Below are 24068 nucleotides of genomic sequence, written 5' to 3' on the forward strand. Positions count from 1 at the left end.
CGAAGTCTAGTCTGGTCCTTAATGACACACCAGTTTTTGTGGCTGGTTAACTATTTCTTGCACTCACTGAGTCTTTTCTTGCTTTCAGGACCGAGACTGGTCGTGGCAATTAACATGAGCTCAGCTGTCTTTTAGATTGTTTTAATTTACCTTACCCTGTGTAGTCAGTGTGCATGTGATTTTTCTGGCCCTACTTTTTTTACTCTACATCATTCCATACAAGTCTTTCCATGTTTCTCATGACACACTAATATTCTATTACATACGTATGCCCTTTACTCATTTACCCACATTTTTAGGAGAAGCTAAAATATCTCCCAGGGACCCCGAGGAAATTGTAGAAGCTGGATTTGACTCCAGGTGTCTGAACTCCAAGTCCAGGAGTCTTCTCCACACCACTGGCCTCTATTCTGACCCTCCTCCAGAAGCTTGGGGACACAAGGCTCTTAGAGATGAGCTTTTGCCTTATCATGCCTGGAATGAGGCCCCACATTCCACCCTTGACCCTGGCCAGCACTGTTTTGTGAACTACCTTACCATAGTATTTCCTTGCCCCTGCATTTCTCTCCCAAGCCCCTAGCACAATGTCTGACGCACAATAAACACTTAATAAATGCATCATGTGTCTTCATCTATCCCCATCGTAACATACAGCTTATACAGCTTGTCTCTACCTATCTGTATTCCTTCTGCAGCCTCTTCATATTGGTCATGGGGGCATGACCAGAAAAGATCACTGTGAAAGAAGAGGCCTGGGTCCTAGTTTTGGATAGATTTACTATGTGACTTTGGTTCAGATCCATTTTCCATCTGGGCCTCAGTTTCCCCCCTCTGTGAAATGAAGGGATTGTACTAAATGATCTTTTAAGGCACCTCATGACTCGGACATTCTATAACTAACTAGCTCTGCCCCTGCTGACTTTTCTTTTCAGGACTGGTAAGCTTGGCTGACATCATTCAGTGAGGCAGGCCCAGGGCTATGGATAGAAGTTCAGAGGGCAACATCCTCCTTGCCCCATTTAAATTTTCTGCCCACCCAGCTCTGTCAGGTCAGACACCATTTCTCCCCAGCCCGTCTGTCCTCCATCCCACCCTACCTACTAATTGGCACTTTCCTTAAACCTGCTTATTTATAGAGACTCTGGGCAGGATTTGGGGAGGCAGGCCTTAGGGGATGCTAAGCAAGGAGTTTGGGCAGGGGGAGTGGAATATCCCAAGTCTCTGGCTGCTTCCCCTCCAGGCCACAACCCAGCTACCCAACAAGATGCTGTCAGCAGGAGAAGCTCAAGATGGGATAAAAAGCCCTGGGCTGGCAGCCAGGAGTCAAGGGTAGAAGCTGTGACCCTCTTGACACTAATTGGCTGTGTGACCTTCAGCAGGTCCCTTCCCTTCTCTGGGCTTCAAACTCTCCACTTTTAAAAGGAAGAAACATATCAAAATATGCATGAACAGCACTTTGTGGGGTAACATAACTGGAAACAAAATGGGTGCCCATCGATTGCAGAACAGCTGACCAAAGTGTGGTAAGCAATTGTGGAAAGTAATGGAATAAAATTGCACCATAAAAAAATGGTGAATATGAGGAATTCAGAGAAGCATGAGAAGACTTGTATGAACTGATACAGTAGAATAAGCAGAACCAGAAGAAAGACTGACACAAAGGCTACAATGATGTAAGTGAAAAAAAGAAACCCACAACAAAATGAAACCCAAAGACATGTCATTTGTTGCTTTTTAGCTGATTAGGTATGTCCCATTTGGAGTTTTCTTGGCAAAAGTTCTGGAGTAATTTGCCATTTCTTTCTCCAGCTCAGTTTACAGATGAGGAAACTGAGGTAAACAAGGTTAAGTGACTTGCCCAGGGTCACACAGCTGGATTTGAACTCACAAAGAGGAGTCTTCCTGACTCCAAGCCCAGAGTCTCTGTGCAGTATGATGCCACCTAGCTGCCCCAAACCATGTTAATAGTGACAACCAGTTTTGGCTCCAGAGAAGAAGAAATGCACTCTTTCTTTTCCTTATTAAGTGTTAAGGAGAGGTGGGAACTTTGGTTATGTAATGTTGCATATACTGTCTGACGCTCACTGTGTCATTCAATTTTGCGTAATTTTTGTGGGTTTGGGTTTTTTTGGGGGGGGGTTGGGAGGCGTTAAAAGGGAGATCTCAGGGGCATGATGGGAAGTATGTCCATAAAGAACAGTGATGTAAGAAGGACACCAATCAAGCTTTTTACAAAGAAGAACAGTACTTGAAAGTTTACAAAAGGCTGTTATTTATAATTGCCCTTTGAGGTAAGGAGAGAGCGCAAGTATGGAGACTGAGAAGGCCTTGTAGGAACACATGTGACCAAAGTTATCCTCCTATTAAATGTCAGAACTAAAACTGGAACCCAGACCTTCCTTCAGTTCTGACTCTGGATGAGATCAGGCTATGGAGAAGTTTTTGCTCCTCATTTTGACATCTGCTGCCTTAGCACAGTGCCTGGCACATAGTAGGCACTTAAAAGTTTATGCACTGACTGACTGACCCAAACCACCTCCCCCAGATCCTAGCTCTCAATCAATAAATAAACATTTAGTAAGTACCTACTGTGTACTAAGCAGTAGGGATACAAAGGTAAGAGAGTTCCTGCCCTCAAAGAGTTTTAGATTGAAAAGAATGAGATAACAGGTTGGACAAGATGAATGGAGATCAAATACAGGTACTAGCAGCTTCAGGGAGCAGGAGAAGCGTCCTGGAGAAGATGGTTTGTGAGGAGAGTCTTGAAGGAATCCAAGGATCCAGGGGGCAGAGAACATGGTGGGATTGGTTGCCAAATATGGAGGACAGCCAGTGAGAAGGAAGATGGGAGAGGTACCCTTTATGCAAAGGAATAGCAAGGCTGGATGGCAGAGAATGCCGAGGACAGTCATTGGAAGGGTAGCAAGGAGCCAAGTTGTGAAAGCTTTAAATGACAGACATAAAAGCAGTATTTATATCTGAACCTCTAGCTAGTAGGCAGGCTCCCCCATGCTCCGCTAGGCTCCTTTCCTGCCTCCAGATTTTTTAGCCAATGATCTAGGGACATTATATTGACCTTCCTGGCAGTGACTGGCATGAGTTGCCACCTTCCAGAAATCCTAAAGTCATAAGATCTATGGCTGGAAAGAACCTTGATGCTAACTTCCCCTTATCTTGAAAGTGGGTCAGTCCACCATCCCACTTTCCAGCAGTCTCTCTTTCCAAAACCCCTCTATGCATTGTTTTCTATCATTAGAATTTAAGTTTCTGGAAGACAGGAACTATTTGACTTGCTCATATTTGAATCTCTTGTGCTTGGTACAGTGACTGGCATATTTTCAGTTGTTTTTCAATTGTGTCCCGCTCTTTGTGACCCCTTTTGGTGTTTTCTTGGCAGAGACACTGGAGTAGTTTGCCATTTCCTTCTCCATGTCATTTTACAGATGAGGAAACTAAGGCAGACAGGGTTAAGTGACTTGCCCAGGGTCACACAGATAGTAAGTTTGTGAGGTCAAATTTGAACTCAAGAAGAAAAATCTTCCTAACTCCAGGCCTGGCACTCTATCCATTGAAAGATCTAGCTGCCCTGACTGTCATATGGTAAAGGCTTATAATAAATACTCTACTTATCTATCTAATTTAGTTGAACCCCTCAATTTTAAAGGGGCACGAAAGGTCAAGTGGTAAGTTACTTACTCAAGCTCACACGAATGGAAGTTTACTCACACCACCATTCATATCTCCTCAGAGCGACATGCCAGATTCTTTCACCTGGCATTCAAAGCCCCCCAACTGCCTGAACTCAACCTCCATAAGTCAGATCGGTCCATGCCTCACATGCATCTAAGTCCTTCATACATTCTTCAAGCTGCAAGGGAACCAACACAGTCCCATTTCTGTATTTTTAACAGAGGAGGAAACAGGCCCAGAAAGGGGAAGAGCCTTGTCTTGAATCAAACAGTAAATAAATGTCAGAACCAGGACAGGGACCTGGTCAGGTTCCCTGGCTCTCTCCATTTTCCTTGATCTCCTGATCCCCTTTTCTCTGCTTGGGTAAATCCTACTCATTCTTCAAGACTCAGCTTCTAACATAAGGCCCCTTCCAATCCAAAAACATTTATCAAGCACCAGGCACTGCACTAAGCTGCTGGGAATACAATTAATAAAAAGACAGTCCCTGTCCTCAAAGAGCTTACAATTTAAAGGGGAGACAATATACAAAAGGCAGCAAGAAAAGGGAGATAGGATGGGATACCAGGGCGTCCATCTTGTCCTATGGAGTTGCAGCAGATGCAACGAAGTGAGCTGAGTTCAGTCTCTGCCCTCTAGAAAGGAAGGCGGGGGGAGAGTTTGGTCAGCCCCCCAATCAGAGGGGAGGAGAGGGAGATGATGTTAAACAGGGTTTGAGTTAGCAGTATGGTGGTGAGTTTAGAAGTGATGACCTTATCCTGGGAGTGGCATCTTGTTCTGTGGAGTTGGAACCAGGGAGGGCAGCAGATGCAAAATGTGAGATTATTCTTAGTCTTCCCATACAAACTACTGCATACATCCCATCTTCACCTTTTCTGATCTCCCATAGCAAGTTAAGTGTGAACTAAACGATTTTATCTTTTATTGCTGCTTCCTCCCCTCTCCAGTTCATCTTCTCCATCCAGCTGACCTAGGAAGTCCCCAAAGACAAGGGGCAAGGGTATCCCTTCCTTCCTCCATTCCAACAAGACCTGGGTACAGAGGAAGAAATCAGTGGAAGAAATAGCCCTAGGTTTGAGTGTCTGAAGACTTTTTTCTGCTTCTAACTTTCTCTGTGTGAAAGCGGAGACCCATCAATTGGGGGATGGCTAAGCAAACTGTGGGCCCTGAACGTAATGGACTATTATTGTGCTACAAGAGATGATAAATATGGTGGATACCAAGAAGTATGGGAAGATTTTCATGAACTGATGCAGAATCAAGTAAGCAGAGTCAAAGAAACTACATCCATGACTACAACAATGAAAATGGAAAGAAAAAAAAATGAGTTTCAAAATTAAAAAAAAAAAACAACAAAGTTGGCTCCAAAGAAGAGATATGATAAAATACCATCCCCCCAACTCCTTTGCAGAGGTGGCAGCTTCATGGGCGTGAAACATTGAGTATGTTTTCAGACTTTTTTGATGTATTGGTTGTAGTTTTCCTGATACTTTGCCTCTTTTTCTTTAAAAAATATACTTTGAGTTCTCAACTCTTCCCCCAAGTTCAGTGCTGCTGCATAAGCATCCCTGAGACAAAATGGTAAAGGTCAGTCAATAGAAATGGCCATATTGGGTGCTTGGTGACCAGGGCTGCATTCACCTCAGGCGGAGTTGATGTTGTGGCCATCAATGACCTCTTCTTTGACTTCAACTACATGATTTTTGTGTTTCATCATGATTCCAACCCCTGGCATATTCAAAGGCACTGTCAAGGATGAGAATGGAAAGCTGGGGATCAATTGAAAAGTCATTATTATCTTTTAAGAATGTGACCCCATCAATATTAAATGGGGAGATGCTAGAGATGAGTATGTGGCAGTAGAGTCCACCGGTCTCTTTGCCACTATGGAAAAGGCTGGGACTTTACCTGGAGGGTGGAACTAAGTGTGTCATTATCTCTGCCCCTTTGGCTGATGTCCATATCATGTTCATGATGGGAGTGAATCATTAGAAATAATTCCCTTAAGATTATCAGTAATGCTTCCTGTACTGTTTGGCACCATCCTAGTCAAGGTCATCCATGACAACTTGGACACTGTGGAAGGACTCATAGTGGAGGTCCATGCCATTACTGATACCCCAGAAAACAGTAGATGGCCTGCCAAGTTGTGGCATGATGGGTATGGTGTTGCATAAAACATTATCCTTACTTCCACTGGTGCTGCTAAGGTTATATGGGTGAGGTTATCCCAGAGATGAATGAGAGGCTCAAAGGCATGGTCTTCAATGTTCCTACTCTCAATGAATCTGTTGTGGATCTGACTTGATACCTAGAGAAACCATATCAAGAAAGTGGTGAAGCAAACTTCCATTTGGGGACCCTTGGAACAACTTACACTACATAGAGGACCAGGTAGTATCCTGTTACTTTCACAGCAACACCTACTCTTCTGCCTTTGATGCTGGCCCTCAATGACCTTTTTTGTCAAGCTTATTTCTTGGTACAATGAATATGGTTATAGGACCTGTGTAGTAGACCTCATTATCTGCATAACCTCCAAGGAATAAAATGGAAAGTCATGGATATTTATCTCCAGTCAAAAGAGGGAGATCCACTATTGGAATCCTATAATCCTAACCTATTTTCCTATACTGAAAGTCTCATGCTTCCCTCAATAGTCCTTGTCTCCTTCAGTGGTACCTTTGGTGGTAGTAGGGAAAAGGTATAGAATCCTGTGTTGTATACCATCGTAAAGTTACCTTATTCTGTGTAAATAAATAAAAGAAAATACAAAAACTATTCTTACATGGGAAGGATCTCTTTTTTTCAGGCAAGAAGAGGAGGGATACTAGGGGAAATTCTAATGATCTAAAAAAACAATACAAATATATTTTTAAAAACTCACTTTGTGACATTATGCAAACCACTTCCCCCTACCCCCCTACTCTGGGTATCAATCTTCTCATCTGTAAAATGAAGCAAGTGATACATGATACAATTCTCTGCCTCTGAGGGTGGGTGGTTATGAAAGAAGAGCTGTTAAAAGTGCCATGGAAAGGTGAGATGTTAGTACCATGAAGTGCTAGAAAGAACACCTAACTTGGAGTGGGGACAAATGGGCTCAAATCCCAACATAGCCACAAACTAGTTTTGTGAGTGAGCTTGGATTTTAGAAATCACTTTACTTTTCTGAACCTCAGTTTTCTCATCTATAAAATGGGGATAACACTTGCAGCACCTGCTTCACAGGATCGGTAGAATCATAGAACTAGAGTCAGTATGAGAAGGCAAAATTTGAACCCAGGTCTTTTGACTTCAAAGCTAATGCTCCTTCTATGGTAATATACTACCCTTTAGGCTCCTCAGTTGATTATAAGCCCCTTGAGGCCAGGATCTGTTATGTCTTTATCTTAATATCACCAATGCCTAGCCCAATGCTGGCATGTGGCAGGCATTTAATAAAGGCTTCTTGAACAGTTGTAACAAAAACAGTTTTCAATCTTAAAGAGCTCTGCAAATGAGAGCTATAATAATTATTATTTTGATGACCTGAATTGAACCTGGTATAAGGAAAAGGTACTGAGAGAGGCAGAATGATTTCCATGACAGTTATTTACCCAAGGAAAAGGACAAGGGAGGCCTTTTTCTACTCCTAGACTCTCTTGGAAGGTGTTCAGGACCACACTCGGCACAGAGATGTGCTCATGTGTGGGCTTTAATAAATGTTTGTTGAATGGGTAGACAGAAAAATGAAAGGATGAATGAATGAGGGCAGGCTGACTTTCTCACTTCTGCCCCTTCCCGTCCTTCATTGGCTCTTGTCTGCAAATGCACATCCCCTATACCCCCTTTTCTCTTTTCCCCAGCCTCAGGGATGAAATACGAAACTTCATATAGACATTTAGGAAGGGCAGATGTACCATGGGCTGGGTTCTCAGTCAATATTGACCTTATTTCTAAGTTTAGCTCTGTGTGTGTGTGTGTGTGTGTGTGTGTGTGTGTGTGTGTGTGTGTGTGTAATTGGAGCACTGGTGAGTTTCTGAATCAGGGACCATTGGGAATCTGTCCATTGGGAGGACATGGAACAAGGTGGCATAGAGGTCCCAGGAAAGCCTGAGGTGGTGGGCTAGGGGGAGGAGAAAGCACTAGAGCTGACTCCCTGCTGTGTAACCTTGTGTGAACCCCACTGGGACCACTGATTCTCCCCACCCAAGGGGACAGTGCTAGGAAGGTGAGCCCTGTTTGCCTTCTAGAGCCGCTCAGTATTAGGTCTTGCGTATTCAGCTCCTACTCCCTGTGGAATCTTGGCACCCAGTACTACCAGAGTGGGCCAGATGGGCCATGGTGTTCCCAACCACATCCAGGCAGGTGCTAGACAGGCTATTGGGACGGAAAGAGTCCTGGGCAGGGAGTCAGGAAGCCAGGGTTCCAAGTCCCCTCAGCTCTGCATGACACACAGTGTGACCTTGGGGCAAGTTTTCCCCTCTCTGAGCCTCACTTAGTTCCCTCTTTCTATAGAAGACCAGGATCTATATTGAGACAAGAACGCAAAGAGAGAGCTACTTTCCCTGATACCCTCCCAGTGAAACTTCTTGACCAAGATCTGAACCTTCCAGGCATGAAGAACTCATGATCTAGAAAGCCAACCATGTCTCTGAGCTACAGAGAGTAAATGAGTGAGTGAGCAAGGAGTTGAATAGGGCTAATCTGGGAAGACTTCCTGGAAAAGGTTACTGCTTTTGCTTATTTGTTTTAAGTCCCACCACTGAAAGAAACCTCAGAACACAGGATATTAGAATTGGAAGGGCTCTTTCAAATAATTTCAGCTAGTTCATCCTAGTTTAGAGATGAGTAAACTGAGGCACAGAGAGGTAAAGATCAGAGTCCTACTTAGAAAGCTGAAGCCAGCTGGACAAGCTAATCCCTAAATGATTACATGTGAAGCTGAGAATTTATATAGAGTCTGAGAATTTAGAGTTGAAAGGGACCTTAAGATTATCTAGTAAAGGATTCTTAACCCCGATACCTGGCCTTCCAAAGGATCCATGGGGAGATTTCAGGAGGTCTCTAAACTTGAGTGGGAAAAAATATGTCTTCACTTGAAATTTAGCATTTCCTTCAAATATTTAAACATTAGTCTGAGAGAGAGTCCATGATCTCCATCAGGTTGCTAAAGCAACCCTGACACAAATAAGGATTAAGATGCTTTCATTTTACAGGAGAGAAACTGAGGCAGGCCTAAAGGGAAGAAGTCATGTTAAGGTCACTGAGGTATTAAGAAGCAGAGAGAAAGGATTCCAGCCCAGATTTTCTGGTTTCAATTCTTAAATCCCATTAACGGGGAAGGGAAGGTCTCTATGGCCCAGAGGCTAAGCTGTGGATGGAATCAGGATTGCTGGCACCTGGCTTCCAAGGTTGATGGTTCATATGCCATTAGGCATCCTGGCTCCAGGGTAAACGATGGAGGTAGTAGTATCTGGGAAAAGAAGCCTGGAAACCTCCCCATGTTCCTCCCTGTGCCTGATTCCCTTTCCTAGGGACATGAACCAGCCCCACCTCCCCCCTTCAGAAACCAAGGCATTGTGCCCAGATCAGCCTCACCCAGCCTTGTCCTGTCTGGTCACATCCATTATCCTGGGACTAACAGACACAGCCAGGGAGAACAGAGACAGATAGGAAGATGGACAGGCAAACAAATAGGAGACAGTGAAGAAAGAGGTTCCAGGCAAAAACCAGTAACCCTGCTATCGCTTCTGTGGAGGAAGTGGAGATTTGAGGGGGAGAAGCCAGAGACACTGCAATGCAGGGTGTCAAAGAAGGCCTTAGCGATGGGTCCCCTGAGACACATACCCTAGACCCAACCAGGGACACATAGCCTAGGTCCTCCAGACACACACACACACACACACACACACACACACACACACACACACGCAGGAGGATCTTAGCTACAGCTTGAAGGATTCAGGTGAAACACTGTTACATTATTTGGAAGAAAGGGGCAGCATTAGGACTCCAAGCCTGAGACCAAGATTCCTCTGGCAACATGAGAAAGCCTATGGACCCTTTTTTCAAAATCATGTCTTTTGAGGAATAAAATAAAATACATATGATTCCAAAGGAATTATCATGAAATAAAGGTGTATTTTTTTCCCATCCAAGGTCATGGTCCCTTGGAATCTATCACCCATTGACCCTTTGTGTAGACCCTCAGAACTTCAACCTGGTCAAAGCCCCCCAAGCCCAACCTTGACCCCCACCGGAGCGATGCCCTCCCTCTTCATCTCTTTTCCTTTCCCCTATTCTATCTTCTCCCTCTCCTTCTCTTTCTCCTCCTCTCTCCCTCCTTTTTCACTCTCTCCTGTCTGTTTCACACACACATATACACAAAACAACCTACATATTATACATCCACTCTTGCATGTAAGCCTCATCATAGCAGAGCTGTTGTTTGCTTTCCATTTCAACACTGAGCAAAATGACTCTGAGAAAGGCAAGAGATTAATTTGACCCTTTTTTCCCAGGGGTTTCTGGATTTTAGTTTTCCAATATGTGTTTACCTAAAGCTAACCTCTGTTAGATTTCTCACATACATTCCCTCCCTGCACTCACTTAACTAAACCTCCTCCTATCTATCACCACATCCTAGTTCAGACTCTCATCCCTTAATCCAATAGCCTTCTACCCGATGTCTCCACGTCAAGTCTCTCCCTGTTCTGGGCCATCTATTACTTTAGCAAGGCTGCTTTTTCCTAAATTGAAGGTATGACCAGGTTACCTCCCCTAGTCAATAAACTGCAGTGCTTCCCTATTACCTTCAGGATCAAATGTAAAAGTTCTCTGGCCGGTCCTGAAGGCTTTTCATGACCTGGTTCCTTCTACTAGTTTTCTCACACTTTCTTCCATGCCCTCCAGTCTACTTTCCGTTGTTCACCCCTGACCATATATCTTCTACTGATGTGTGCTTTTCCACTGGCTGTCCCCCATGCCTGGAATGCTCTCCCTCCCCTTCTCTGACTCCTGATACTTCTCCATTTCCTTCTCCTCTAAGCTCAAATGCCAGCCTTTACTGGTTCTCCCTGGCCACTTGAGCCTTCCTTCCCCCTCTAAGGTTACCTACCTCCTGCTCCATATCTATCTTGGATACATTTTTTTATGTTTCCTTCCTTAGGAGAATTAAGCTTCTTGAGGGCAAGAACTGTTTTGGCAACATTTTCTTGGTCTCTCTTTAGCACTCAGGATAGTGCGTGGCCATAGTAAGTGCTCAGTCAATGCTTGGGGATTAGACTCAGTGGTCTTGAACATCCCTTCTATGAAATTCTATGCTTTATGAACCTATGAGCATCTCAGGTCCATAAAGCTACAGTGCCAGGCTCTGAGAGGCACCCATGTGCTCAATGACTGAGACAATCCAAGAAGAGAGAATGGAGAGATCAGCATGGGTGGGAATGGTAAGGGAGGGCTTCCTGGAGAAGGTGGCACTTAACAGATGGAAATTTGTTTTAGACATGGAAGGGGTCATCTCCTCTACCCTTTCCTCATTTTATTTACAGGAAAAACTGAGACCAAAGGAGGGGAAGTGATTTGTCCAAAGTCATTTGGTTATAAATGGAAGAGTTAGGATCATGGGATCATAGTGTAGAAGTTGAATAATGCTTTTTGACCAATACATGTACAGCACAAAAGGACCCTAGAGGCCTTCAAGTTCAACCCTCTATTTTATACTTGAGGAAACTGGGCCCCAGAAAGTAAGTGACTTGCCTAAGGTCACACTGACAGTAAGTGTCTAAGGTAGGATTTGTACCCAGGCCTGACATGACTCCAGGTCCCTCACTCTATCCTCTCAATGGAAACCAGGTCTCCTGATCCCAGATCCAGGGTCTTTCAACTTTCTCCGCTTAAGCTGAGTCTTGCAGGACAGGTAGAACATGGAGGGGCAGAGACCACTAAAGCACTATGGGGAAAAGGAGGCAAATGACCCTTTGCAAAAGAGAAAGTCTTTTGCTTCACAGACCTGAGCTTCCTGGAGGGAAGGCCAGGGGCTCCCCTGATACCTACAGACCATCCTGAGAGCAGCCCCCTCTCCAGCTCTCTGCCTCCTTTCAGAGAATCTCAGTACCTGACTCTGAAGGCCCCAACTGTTAACCATGTCTGGATATCAAACTTTGTTTATGGGGTTTGAATTTCTAAGGCCATACTTAGGTTGCTGGTCTGACCTGGGCGGGAGCCTGGAGAAAAGGCAAAAACCAGATCATAGCAAGAGAGGCAGGGAGGGCTAGAGAGAGAAGAGCAGCGGACCTTAGCAAGTGAAGTCCTGTTCAGGGAGGGTGGCCAGGGAGGGAACGCTGAATTCTTGGGCTGTTTAGATCCTTGGGGATTGTCATTCCTTGGCAAGAGGGTGGGAAGGTGAGGAGGTGATGTGGGCAGGGATTCAGAGTTAGGCAGCCGTGAGGACATGGCTTTGCTCATTTAATTCTCCTCCCTCCTTCTCTTCTCTATCCCTCTCTTCAGCCTTTAAAACCGAACACAACGGCTATCTCCTCCAAGAAAGTCTTGATTCTTTCCTCAGTGATGGCCTTCTCTCTCCAACCTCACCTGCCAATTGATTTGTTCCTTTCTAATTAATATCCTTTTTTCCTCTCATTTTTTAATTCTGATCTTAAACCCCAAATAAAATGGGCATTTCTGTACACATAATAAAAGAATATTGTACATGAAACATCTGGTATCTATTATGTGCAGCTCACTTTCTTTTATAGACATAAAATAAAGTCAACTGGTAGCTTTCAAAGCTATCCTGCTTGTCTGTGTTTCTTTCTGGTTCTGATCCCTTCTCATGTCATATTCTGTATTATATACAGCTAATGCTAGTGTTTTATCCCCCTACTAGGAGACCTCCAAGAATACAAGAAACAGGTCTCTTAGCTAAACCTCCTATCTGCTTGAGAGGCTAGGGCTCTGCATACAGTAGGTGCCTAATAAACGTCAGTCGAATAGAAATGTTTGACCCTAAAGTCTCCCTAGTATCTAATCTAGGCAGCCCACAGAAGGGACCTGTCCTCAGGCTGAGATAAACCAGGGAGGGAAGCTAACTGCAGTGCTTGCCATGGGAATCCTCAGACCCTAGAGAGAGGAGTTTGATAAAGGGCATGCCGTGCCAGGCACAAATCTGGACCTCTATCTTGGACAGCTGCTTCCTGGCAGCCTAGGAAGCCAGTCTCTCTCCACTCTATTCTCCTCCACCAGTTTTTTTGCAGTCTCTTAAGGGTCTCCGTCAACCCCCTCCTCCATCTCCCCTAGGACTTTGTCTTTGAATTGACTTGAATCCTCATCCCCCTTCTTCAATGGAAGAGAGTTTGGCGGCCTCTTCCCTCTTCAGAAAATACCCTAAGGGGCCAATGTTCCCAAGAAGACTTGGCCTGAACTTGGGTAGCTGGGAAAGGAGCCATTAAAGCTGATGCCCATCCCTGGCTGGGAGAAGAAGAGGCCCCTTTGCTCTCCCAGACCCAGAGAGTTATTTCTGTGTTTCTATCCAGGTTAAAAATAGCCTAGCCTCAATCCCCTGGGAGCTCCCAGTTATTCTGATCAGCCCCCAAGAAAGCAAGTTTAGGGAATGTGGCCACCTGACCCTGAGGGGGAAGCCTGAAGGAGGAGGAACAATTGACGATCATGAACCACCCCAGCTTCCTCAGCAGCCTCCAAGCCCTACCTGAACCCCTCCAGCCAAATGTCAGCCCTTGGGGGCTTAGAAAGCCTAGACACTTAGACCCATTGAACAAAAGGCAATTTAGCGCTGACGTAGTGTGTTGGATGTGGAGTTAGGATCCCCTGAGTTCAAATCCCACCTCCAACACTTACTGACAAGCTATGTGACCATACAGTCTCTCAAAACCTTTTGTTTCTCCCTCTGTAAAATGAGGCTACTACTATGCTTAACCCCTACTAACCTCAAAGAATCCGTTATTGCTTTATACATTTTAAAGCACTAAAGGACAGTTTGGTGGCGCAGTGGCTAGAACACCTGAGTTCAAATCCAGCCTCAGACACCTATTATCTGTAGAACCTTGGGTTACATAACCCCAATTGCCTCCAAAAACTAAAGTGCTATATTAAAAGGATAGTGATTATACAAGGAAAGATTTCCAAAGGAGCCCAGGATGTCAGAGGCAGGAGAGAGACCTAGAACATAACACCTTAGAGCTAGAAGAAAGCTGGGGACATAGAAGAATGCAGCTGGAAGACCATGGTAGCTCAATTTCCCTCCTTTTATGGAGGAGAAAACTAAATGGAAGAGAGGAATTGTCCAAGGTCATACAGGTAGTAAGTGAGGGAAGGGATTCTGACTCTGACTTTCTCTATCACAACACAGAAATCTCTACCCTAGGAAGATCCCTCCAGCCTGGGCTTTTCACACTGGTACCCTCTGCCGTGCAGCTTCTTCCTCAGATTGGCTGGTTCCTTCTAGAACCTTCATTCTAAGGTCCAAGCCAGGCCAAGCGCCTTCCTCCCTAGGCAGCACTCTGGACTCCCTAGACTTTCCCCACCAAGAGGCTCCCTCCCCTCAACCTACTTACCCCCCTTTTTTTCCAGCTTCCTTGGTATGCAGTCTTCCACCACTGTCATGTAAACTCCCTGAGGGCAGGGACTGCGATTCTTTCCGCTTGTTTTTGTATTCCTATTGCTCAGCACAGGGCCTGACACTTTTACTGAGAGCTTAAGAAGTGACTTTCCACTCCTACAGGCTCAGAGTCCAAGAAATTTTTGGACTTCTCTCTGTAAGCCTCGCCGTCAGGGGATGGGAGGCGAGGAGTGAAGCTCTAGTCCTCTCTTACTTTCTTTAGACTTTCTCTAGGAAGCTCAGATTCGAGGTAAGAATAGTCTTCTTTTCAGCACTTCCTAGTTATGGCCCCTACACAGCCCAGTTCATGGGAAGGATCTCAGCCACAGACCAGGAGCCTCCGGGTGGTTGGTGCTAAATCTTCCCTTTTAGATTAGGCTAGGGTCTAATTATGTTTAATTAGGCTTTAGGGCAAGGCTCCCACTTCCTCTGTGTCCCCTACCCTAGTCTCCACACTAATTTCTTACCCTTCACCTCACAGATCCCTTGATCACAGTCTCACTTAGTTATGGTGACAGCATCACCTGTGCTATCAACCTCACCACACACGCACTCTGGTGCCTTTTTCACATTCACACAGAGTACTCCCACCCCCCAGACACAGTGTCACCTGGCCCAGAATTTCTAGGCTAAAGTTTCCTGGGGAGGGGGGAAGCCTAGGCAGCTGACAGCCTTCTCTCTTTCCCTTCCCACATGGTCAGGCCTTGGCTCCCTGATCCTGGGCACCGAACCAGAGCCTTGCCCTCATTGAGAGCAGATTCCAGTAAGGTCAGATATCCTTTGGGATCTCAGCCTGCTTAGGAAGGAAGGAGGTTCTGGGACAGTCCCCCTACTCCAACACTGAAAGAGCTCTGATCTGTGGCCTTCAGACTTCCCAGTGCTTGGTATGCTTCCATGGAAGATCCAGACAGTGCCCTGGGCCCTGCAGGCTCCTGAGTACAAGAATTCTCTCCCCAGAAATTTAAATACGACTCCTCTCTTCTCCCCACACTCCCCACCCCCAACCTCCTAATGTGATTCATGAAACAGCAAGTTTTGGTGGGTACAATCAGCTTTTTGCCTCCCAAAACTGGGACCCTAATCCCTCCTCCTTTCCCTAGGGAGCTAGAGGGCACAGAAACAATGGGCTGGGAGAACAGGGGCATTTATGGGGGGGAGTTTGGATCAGCTAGGAATCTGAAGGAACAGGGGGGTCTGCAGAGAGGGTGGGGATGGGATCTGGGCTGTTCTTGAGACAGAAAGGCTGTTAGGTAAAACCTGAGAGAAAGAAATTTGGGACCAAAGCAATAGAGGCAGAGGCTCAGGGTCACGGAGGGTCACAGAGACAGGTGGTCAGGAGTCTGAGGGGCTGAACCCAGGAGACCCCAGAGTTGGGGTCTAGAGAGTGGGGAAGGGGAATGACAGGCAAGTCAAGGATTCTTCCTTAGAGAATAGGCTGCAGGCCCATGGACTAAAAAGAATGAGATGAGGAGGCAAGGAATTCTGGGGAGGGGTTCCAATAGACGTGTAAGGACACAGATAAGGGGTTCTGTGGAAATCATAAGTCCAGGAGAGAGGATGATCCAGAAAACGGTGAAGGATTCTAGAGATATGGGACCAGAGATTGACTCTGTGTGTGTGTGTGTGTGTGTGTGTGTGTGTGTGTGTGTGTCTAAGTCTGTGAAAAGGAGAGTGTAAGGGGCCGTGGAGATCGAAGCCGAGGACAGAGTGAAGGGAAGCCGGAGGTCCAGGAGAAAGAAAAGACTCGAAGCTGGAAGACAGAGTTTGGGAGTGATCCCCGCTTCTTGGAGACGGGGAACTGGGGGAAGTAGATGTCTTGGATAGAGAGGAGTGTGGCCGGTGTCCTAAAGGTATTGATTGACAAGAGATTGAGGGCCTGAACCAGATATCCAGGTAGAAGGGGGCTGTGCCACAGGTCCCAGAGCCAGGACAGGGTAAGGCAAACATGCCCAAAGGAAAGGACTCTCGCATGCCGGCTATGGCACCCTGCATCGTCTCCCCTCCGGCCCTCAGAGTGCGCCAACCCCTCCTCAGATTCAGACGCAGAGTGGGGCACACACCGACGGTCTCCCAACCCTGAATGGATCCCAAGGCCAGGGGCCCCCCAGACGAGGCCAAAGCCGGGTGCTGGCGTTGAACGGCCGACGGTCCGGCTCCCCGCGGGCGTAGAGCAGGACGTGCCTGCCCCGCGCCGCGCTGAAGGTCAGTGGCCGCGGCAGCCCCGCTAGGACGAAGGGCTCGCTCCTTACCTGGCCGCCCGGGATGCGGAGCAGGGCTCCGGCTCCCTCCGCCCGTCCTCGGAGCCAGGGCGCATCTGCAGACAAGAGTCCCCCCAATCGGCTCCGCTCCGGGGGCTCCTACGCCCGCCGGCTCAGCGTACTCCTTTTGAATGAATCGCCCGCAGCGCACAAAGTAACAATTCTGCCCCGGAGCCCCGCCTACAGGGCACGTCACAAGCGCCGGCTTGCCCTCTGCCTCCGCCCCTCCAGTCTAGCCTGTGACGTCACAAAGATTCCCCCCACTAGCCTCTGCGCTCTCTCCCCCGGTAGGCTGCTCCATGCCCAGAAGCAGGGACCTGGGCATTTACTCTGCTGCACCATCTCCTGGGCCACCTAGAGAAATGCATCACTTCCCTCCCCCTCCATCATTCAATGACCAGAGCGGGGGGCGGGTGGGGGTAGGGTGCGAATTTGGAAGGGGAAGCCGACCTTGGAGGAGGGGAGGGGAAGGAGGAAGACTGGGTGCCAGGCGAACCCTTGGCTTCTATTCTCTGTCCAAGAGAATAAGCTTTGGGAAAGCTGGATTTGAATCCCAGCCTGCCTGCGAATCCCTGCTCTGGGGGATTGTATACTCAATTGTATATTGTCTTCCAAGGTTCCTTCCTCTCTTTGTTGTTTACTCACTTCTATCCTATCCAACTCTGCCTGACCCCATTTGGGATTTCCTTGGCAAAGATACTGGAGTGGTTGGCCATTTCCTTCTCCAGCCCATTTTACAGATGAGGAAACTGAGGCAAACAAGGTTAAGTAACTCACCCAGGGTCTCACAGCTAGTGTCTGACGGCAGATTTGAACTCTGGTGTTTCTGACTTCAGGCCCTCCTAGCTCTGAAGTGCTTTTATGAAGGAGAACAGGGCTTTGCCCCTTGGCACTACTTGGTGGAGCTCATTGCCTCTCCCTGCTGCCCCATCTTCCTCCTTTTCATCTCTGCACCATTCTACTGCCTTGATAAATGTTATAAGACCCCAGAAAAGGAGACAGTTTATTTTGGGCTAAGGTGGTCAGAGAGGGCTTCCCAGAGAAGCTGCAATAGGGGAGGAAGGAAAAGAACCCAGCCTTGGAAAAGTCCCCATAGTTTACCATAATGACAAGTTGGGCTGTGTGAGGAGGCAATCACATTTGATTGCGGAAGGGTATGAAATTGTAAACAAAATGGAAGGTAGATTTAGTGGCTAGGGAGCATGGGCTTGGTTGGCCATGAAGTTATGCTCCTAGGGAAAAGGAGATTCTATCTGGGAATAGGACACCAGCCTGGGGAGAGAAAGGGAGTTTCCATTTCTCTAGGCTGGGCTCAGCCCCAGGGTCACTACTATCACAGGTGCAGTTCCTAAGTCAAGGCCTACCAGTGACTCCCTAAGACCAGGGGGAAGGGGGTGATCCCTGAAGGCAGAATCAGCTTCTCTGGCCCTCAAACCAATGCTCAGTAGGTCCCCCCTCTTTTGCAGTCCTGAAGAATTGCTTCCCCATATTTAATCTGTTTGATCAAGACAGTTTTGCTAAAACAAAACAACAAATTAAACGAATCCAGGGCCTGACAGAACATGGGAGTCATACCTGAGTTGAGGCCTGAGTTGTCCCCTCTCTGGTTGCCCAGGAACTCAGGTCTAGTTCCACAGTTCTTGGGGATTCAGCCCTGATCCAGGTGCCTCTCTCAGTATCAACTTCACCTGCAGAATATTCTCCCAGTTAGACAGAAGTCAAATTAGTACTGACTCTCTGGCCCTGGGGGGTTTGGACTCCCCCTCTTCTCTCCTCCACCCTAATGTTCACCATTTTCTTCCAGAGTTGAGAAGCCTCTGGCTGCCTGTGAGACCTGAGCTTCAGGGAAGAGAATGAGGCTTGGGGAAGGAGCAGGGTTAAGCAGTTCAACTCTTTGGGGTCTCAATGATAGGCAACAAGAAAAGATTCAGAAGTTCTGAGAATCAGAAAAGAATGAAATCTTGGAATCAGGATAGACAGATAGAATCACCATCAATCAGCCAATAAACCTTTATGAAGCATCCCTCTACTCGCCAGGTTTGGTGTCAAGCCCTGGGAAATCAGAGGCAAAAACACGTGGTCCAGCTGGCCCTCTAGGACCTCATCTTCTGATGAAGGAGTTAACATGCAAACTGATGCACAAAGAAGATACATACAGAGTAGATAGTGTAACATAAAAAGTCCAAGAGAGACATAGTTTCTAGGTAATTAATTATTTTATGAATAATACTAGCATATTCTTAATAAAAGGATATTCATTTGACTGTCTCTCTTAGACCAGAGACATATCATGGAACCCACCCAGCCTTTTTATATGCCCTTGGAAAAGTGGGTTTTCCTGAGGGTGGAAATAAACTCTGGTTAACCAGGAGAGGAGAAATATTATAATGAGAGGCAGACCTAAAGAGGGTCTGCGGTATGTGACTTTGATGACTCAGTTTTTGTCAAAGAGAATTATCTATATGCATATCATAGATCTGACAAAAGGGAGAATCAGAATCCACATTTTCCGTGCCTGTCAGAGCAAAACACCATGGATTCACTTAACTTTTATCTTTTGAGTAGATCTGAGTAACTAACCTATGTGGGCTAGTTTCTAAATGAGGAAGTAGAAAAGGGGGAAAACCTTGGTCCTAATACAATAACTAGTTATTAAATATAAGAGAGAAAGAATCATTTCTCTCAATAGAGAGTAATCTTAGAGGGAAGGGAAGGGGGAACGACGCAAACAAAAGAAGCATCTTGAACGGGAAGGTGGGGTAGGGAACAGGGGCTTGGCCATTTTGAGGTGTTTCCCAGAAAAGGGAGATTCCATCCAGAAACCAGACACCATTTTGTATGAGAGAAAAGGGAATTTTCATTTCCCCAGGCTGGGCTTAACCCTGGGGTTATGGCTATGGCGCTTGTATCCCCAAATCCATAGTTTGATGGTCACTAGGCTCAGGCTAATGATTCTATAGCAGCAGGGGAGGAGGAGGGGAGAAAATGCCTGGGAAAGTCCTTCTAGGTCTTGAAGGAGCCAAGAGGAAGAGGTGAGAAGGGAGAGTATTCCAGGCCTAGAGGGCAGCCAGGGCAAAGGCTTGGAGTCCAGAGGTGTGGGATTCAAGGAATAACAAGAAGGCAATGTAGTTTTCCCCTCTGCTGAATGATGAGGTTAGACTATATGATTTCCAAAGACGTTCCCAGCTGACATTTAGTGTCAAATTTTCTATGTTGTACGTGCATAGTGTATTCATCCTTCGTTGCCAAAGAAGACCATGCCATCAGAGAAATGATGACATGACTTGCACTCTGTTTTGAGTGAGGGAGGGCTGTGCAGGTCACCAGCCTCACTTCTCCTCCAGAGCCATCTGAGTCCAGTGACCAGATATTCATCAGGATGACTGGAGATGACCCAGGATGAGGCAATTGGGGTTAAGTGACTTACCCAAGGTCACACAGCTAGTGAGTGTCAAGTGTCTGAGGTGGGATGTGAACTGAGGTCCTTCTGACTCCTGCACTGGTACTCTGTCCATTGCACCACCTCCTGAAGTCAAGTGTGACAAGACTGGAAAGGGAGGAAGGATGGTCAGGTTATAAATAAAAACTTCAAATGCCAAGCAGAGTTTGTTTTTTAATGCTCTCAGGAATAGGGAGCCACTGCAACTCACTGAATAGGGGAGTGACATGATCAGACCTAGGCTTTAGAAACATCACTTTGGCAGCTGAATGGAATAAGTCACAGCTGGGAGATGCCTTTGATTAGGGAATGGAGCATGTTAAAACTGGAAAGTATGCTAAAACATAGACTATCTGAGCTTATTGAATTAAAACTTAGAAACTCTGAGCTGAGATTGATATACAAGATAATAGGTTAGACCTACAGGGGTGGGGAACTTGTGGCCCTCTAGGTCCTCAATTGCAGCCCTTTAAGTGAATCCAAATTTCAAATCCTGAAGGCTACAAGATTACTCAGATAACATGCTGGAGTAGGAGAGAATCTTAGAACAGAGGTTCTTAACCTTTTGCCATGGACACATTTAGCAGTTTGGGGAAGCCCATGGATCCCTTCTCAGAATATTTTTAAATGCACAAAATAAATATGTAGGATTGCAAAGGAAACCAATTATAGTATTTTTACATATAATCATATCTATTTTTAAAAAAGTTTTCAGACCCCAGGTCAGACTCCTTTGTTCATAGAAAATAGAATGTGAGAGATGGAAGGAAATGTTTAACATAGTGGGGATTTGGAGGGGGTCTTTGGGCATTGAATATCAGAGCTGGGAGGGTCTTGAGAGATCACATATCTAACCTCATCATCTGACAGGAAAGAAAACTTAGCCTTAGAAGGGAGAATCACTTGCCCAGTGTCACTGTGCATTAAGTGACAAGATGAGTTTTTTTGTCCTCAGATTCACTCTCAACTCTTGGGAATTTCTTGGTGAAGTTGGTTTGGAGTTAAGGCAGCTAGGTGGTGCAGTGGATAGAGCACCAGTGCAGGAGTCAGAAGGACCTCAGTTCACATCCCACCTCAGACACTTGACACTCACTAGCTGTGTGACCTTGGGCAAGTCACTTAACCCCAATTGCCTCATCCTGGTTCATCTCCAGTCATCCTGATGAATATCAGGTCACCAGATTCAGATGACTCAAGAGGAGAAGTGAGGCTGGTGATCTGCACAGGCCTCCCTAACTCGAAACAGAGTGCAAGTCATGTCTTTATTTCTCTGATGGCATGGTCTTCTTTAGCAATGAAGGACAAACACACACTGGTTTGGAGTTAGAGGAAGGAGCTCTTGCTGGAGAGGTGGGGAAAAGGGCAAGTTCCAAAACTTTAGGGGATGAGCGGTGGGGGCAAGGAATTTGGCCTGGGAATAGGGCCTAGCCTGGGACCATGAGCCTGTACAGAGCAGGTAGTGATTACGGTGCCATCTTGTGTCTGGCTTGAAAATATGCCTGTAAAGGTACAAGAAGTTTCTTCTATATGGGATTTGGCTTTGAATTAAGTTAAAGGATTTCCTTTTTGGTTTCCAGACCCTTTTTTGATGGAATCAGTCATTCCATAGTATATTTCCTCTTCGTTACCTCATCACTTAACTCTCCAACACCCTTTCCAGAGCGACAAATAAATACCAACCACTCAACAAGACAATTCTCATCAATTAGAAAATTAGAACAACTCACCTTGGCCCATTGATCACTGGAAATATTGGCAACAAATGTCTCCTTCTTTACTGGTATTTATTGACCTTTTTGGTTCTAGATCAGATGATTCTGGGCCTCAATTTCTTCTTCTGCCAAATAGGATAATATTTATAAAGTACTTAGCACAGTGCTTGGCACAATAGAACTAGATGGTAAATAGTTCTGAAATTCATGTTCTGTGTTCTAAGTTCCCTTTCAACTACTACATTCTACATTCTAGGTTCCTAGCTCTGACATTTTCCAACTCTATGAACCCAAGGACCAACTCACATGCTATTTCCTACAGAAAGCTTCTACATGTTTCCTGCCAAGTAGAATTTAAGTTCTTTGTCTGTTATTGCATTGTCTTTGGATCCCAAGCATTTTGCGCAGTGCCTGCAATCTAGTAGGTGTTTAATGAAGGTTGCTAAAGATTGAGTTGGATTGGCATTGAATCCTAGGCTCCAGGAATCATCTAATGACTATTTTCACTGGGTTTTTTCCTCTTTGAGAGCCCTGGGCAATGCCGGACTAGGAATAGTTTCAGATGGAGGACAGGTTTAGGGGAATGAGGGAAGTTGGGGTACTGGACTGGGGCTACCCCTGGAGACATTTAGTTTTAGGTTGATTCTCCTATACACAGCTGCTAGGGGCCTTCCTTCTCATTCTTTCTTTTTTCATTCTTTGCTTTTTAAAATATATTTATTTTTAGAATTCTTTTCTTTTTTAAATTTTGAGTTCCAAATTCTCTTCCCCCCTTTCTCCCTTCCTCTACCTATTGAGAAGGCAAACAAAATGATATCAATTCATTTATACACATGAAATCATACAAAATATTTCCATATTAGCCATATCACCAAAAAAAAGCAAAAAATATAATTACAATTCAATTTACACTCAGAGTTTATTGGTTCTCTCTCTGGAGGGAGATAGCATTTTGTTCATCATGAGTCATTTGGAATTGTCTTAGATCATTATATTAACCAGAAGTCTTTCACACCCCTTCATTTTTTTTTGAGATCATCTTAGCATGATAGATTCACACTCATGCCCTCTGTCTATGCAGACTTTTTTGAACTACTCTACTGATAAAGTTCTTAGGAGTTACATGCATCATCTTCCCATATAGGATTGTAAATAGTTTAACTTTATTGAATCTCTTATGATTACTCTTTCCTTTTTACCTTTTTGAGACTTGGTTTGAATAGCAAATATTCTATTCAGCTCTGAATTTTCACAATGCTTAAAAGGTCTCTATTTCATTAAATATCCCTTTCCCCCTGAAAGATAATACTCAGTTTTGCTGGGTAGGTTAGCTATTCCTAACTCCTTTACCTTCCAGAACATCATATCCCAAGCCCTTTGCTCCTTTAATGTGGAAATTGTTAAATCTTGTGTGATCCTGATTATGATTCCATGATATTTGAAATGTTTCTTTCTGGCCAATTGCAATATTTTTTCCTTGACCTGGAAGCTCTGGAATTTGGCTATAATATTCCTGAGAGTTTTCATTTTAGGATTTCTTTCAGTAGGTGACCCATGTATTCTTTCAGTTTCTACTTTTACCCTCTGGATGCAAGACATTGAGGCAGTTATCTTTTATAATTTCTTGAAATATGATGTCTAAACATTCTTTGATATTATGGCTTTCAAGTAGCCCCATAATTCTTAAATTCTCTCTCCTTGAACTATTTTCTAGATCATTTGTTTTTTCCAAGGAGATATTTCACATTTTCTTCTATTTTTTAATTATTTGGACTTTGTTTTTGTTGTTTCTTGATGTCTAATGAAGTCATTAGCTTCCATTTGCCTAGTTCTAATTTTTAAGGAGTTCTTTCCTTCAGTGAGATTTTGTATATCTCTTTCCATTTGGCCAATTCTGCTTTTTACGGACTTCTTTTCTTCAGTAAATTTTTGTGCCTTTTTTGCCCTTAAGTCAATTCTATTTTTTAAGATGTTATTTTCTTCAGTATTTTTGTGTGTCTCTTTTATCAAACTATTAATTTTTTTTCATAATTTTCTTGCATCACTCTCATTTCTTTCCCCAAATTTTTCTCTACCACTCATCTTTTTCTTTAACATTTCCAGGAATTCTTGTTGGGGCTGGGTTCAACCAGCATTTTTCCCTTTGAGGTTTACCATTTGCAGCTGTTTTCACATTTTTGTCTTCTTCTGAGTTTATGTCTTGGTCTTCCCTGCCACAGTAGTAGCTTTTATGATCAATTTATTTTTTTGTTGTTTGCTCATTTTCCCAGTCTACTTTTTGACTTTGAACTTGATGTTAAAGCTGGACTCTGCTCTCCTGGGGGGTGGGAAAGCAGTGTCCCAAGTTCAGGCTTTTCTGTGCTACTGTT

General features: G+C 45.1%; 1 protein-coding gene and 1 long non-coding RNA gene across 3 annotated transcripts in view; both read right to left on the bottom strand.

Annotated features, from left to right (window-relative positions):
* The window catches only part of RELT (RELT TNF receptor), a 54560-nt gene extending 37816 nt beyond the window's left edge, over positions 1 to 16744 (bottom strand). The window contains exon 1 of one of the 2 annotated variants that reach the window (XM_072610929.1): positions 16540 to 16744. The gene's annotated coding sequence lies outside the window, so the exon portion shown is untranslated. The remainder of the gene's footprint in view (positions 1 to 16539) is intronic. The other variant, XM_072610928.1, reaches the window with a different exon arrangement.
* Positions 16745 to 18140: 1396 nt separating this feature from the next.
* On the bottom strand, positions 18141 to 21857 carry LOC140508898 (uncharacterized). The gene is made up of 3 exons (XR_011968518.1): positions 21715 to 21857; positions 19976 to 20095; positions 18141 to 18236 (listed from the first exon to the last, which is right to left on the bottom strand). It is a non-coding gene; the product is annotated as an uncharacterized lncRNA (long non-coding RNA).
* Between the last annotated feature and the right edge of the window lie 2211 nt (positions 21858 to 24068).

The sequence above is a fragment of the Notamacropus eugenii genome, chromosome 5 (genome assembly GCF_028372415.1).
Source record: "Notamacropus eugenii isolate mMacEug1 chromosome 5, mMacEug1.pri_v2, whole genome shotgun sequence".
Classification (NCBI taxonomy): domain Eukaryota; kingdom Metazoa; phylum Chordata; class Mammalia; order Diprotodontia; family Macropodidae; genus Notamacropus; species Notamacropus eugenii.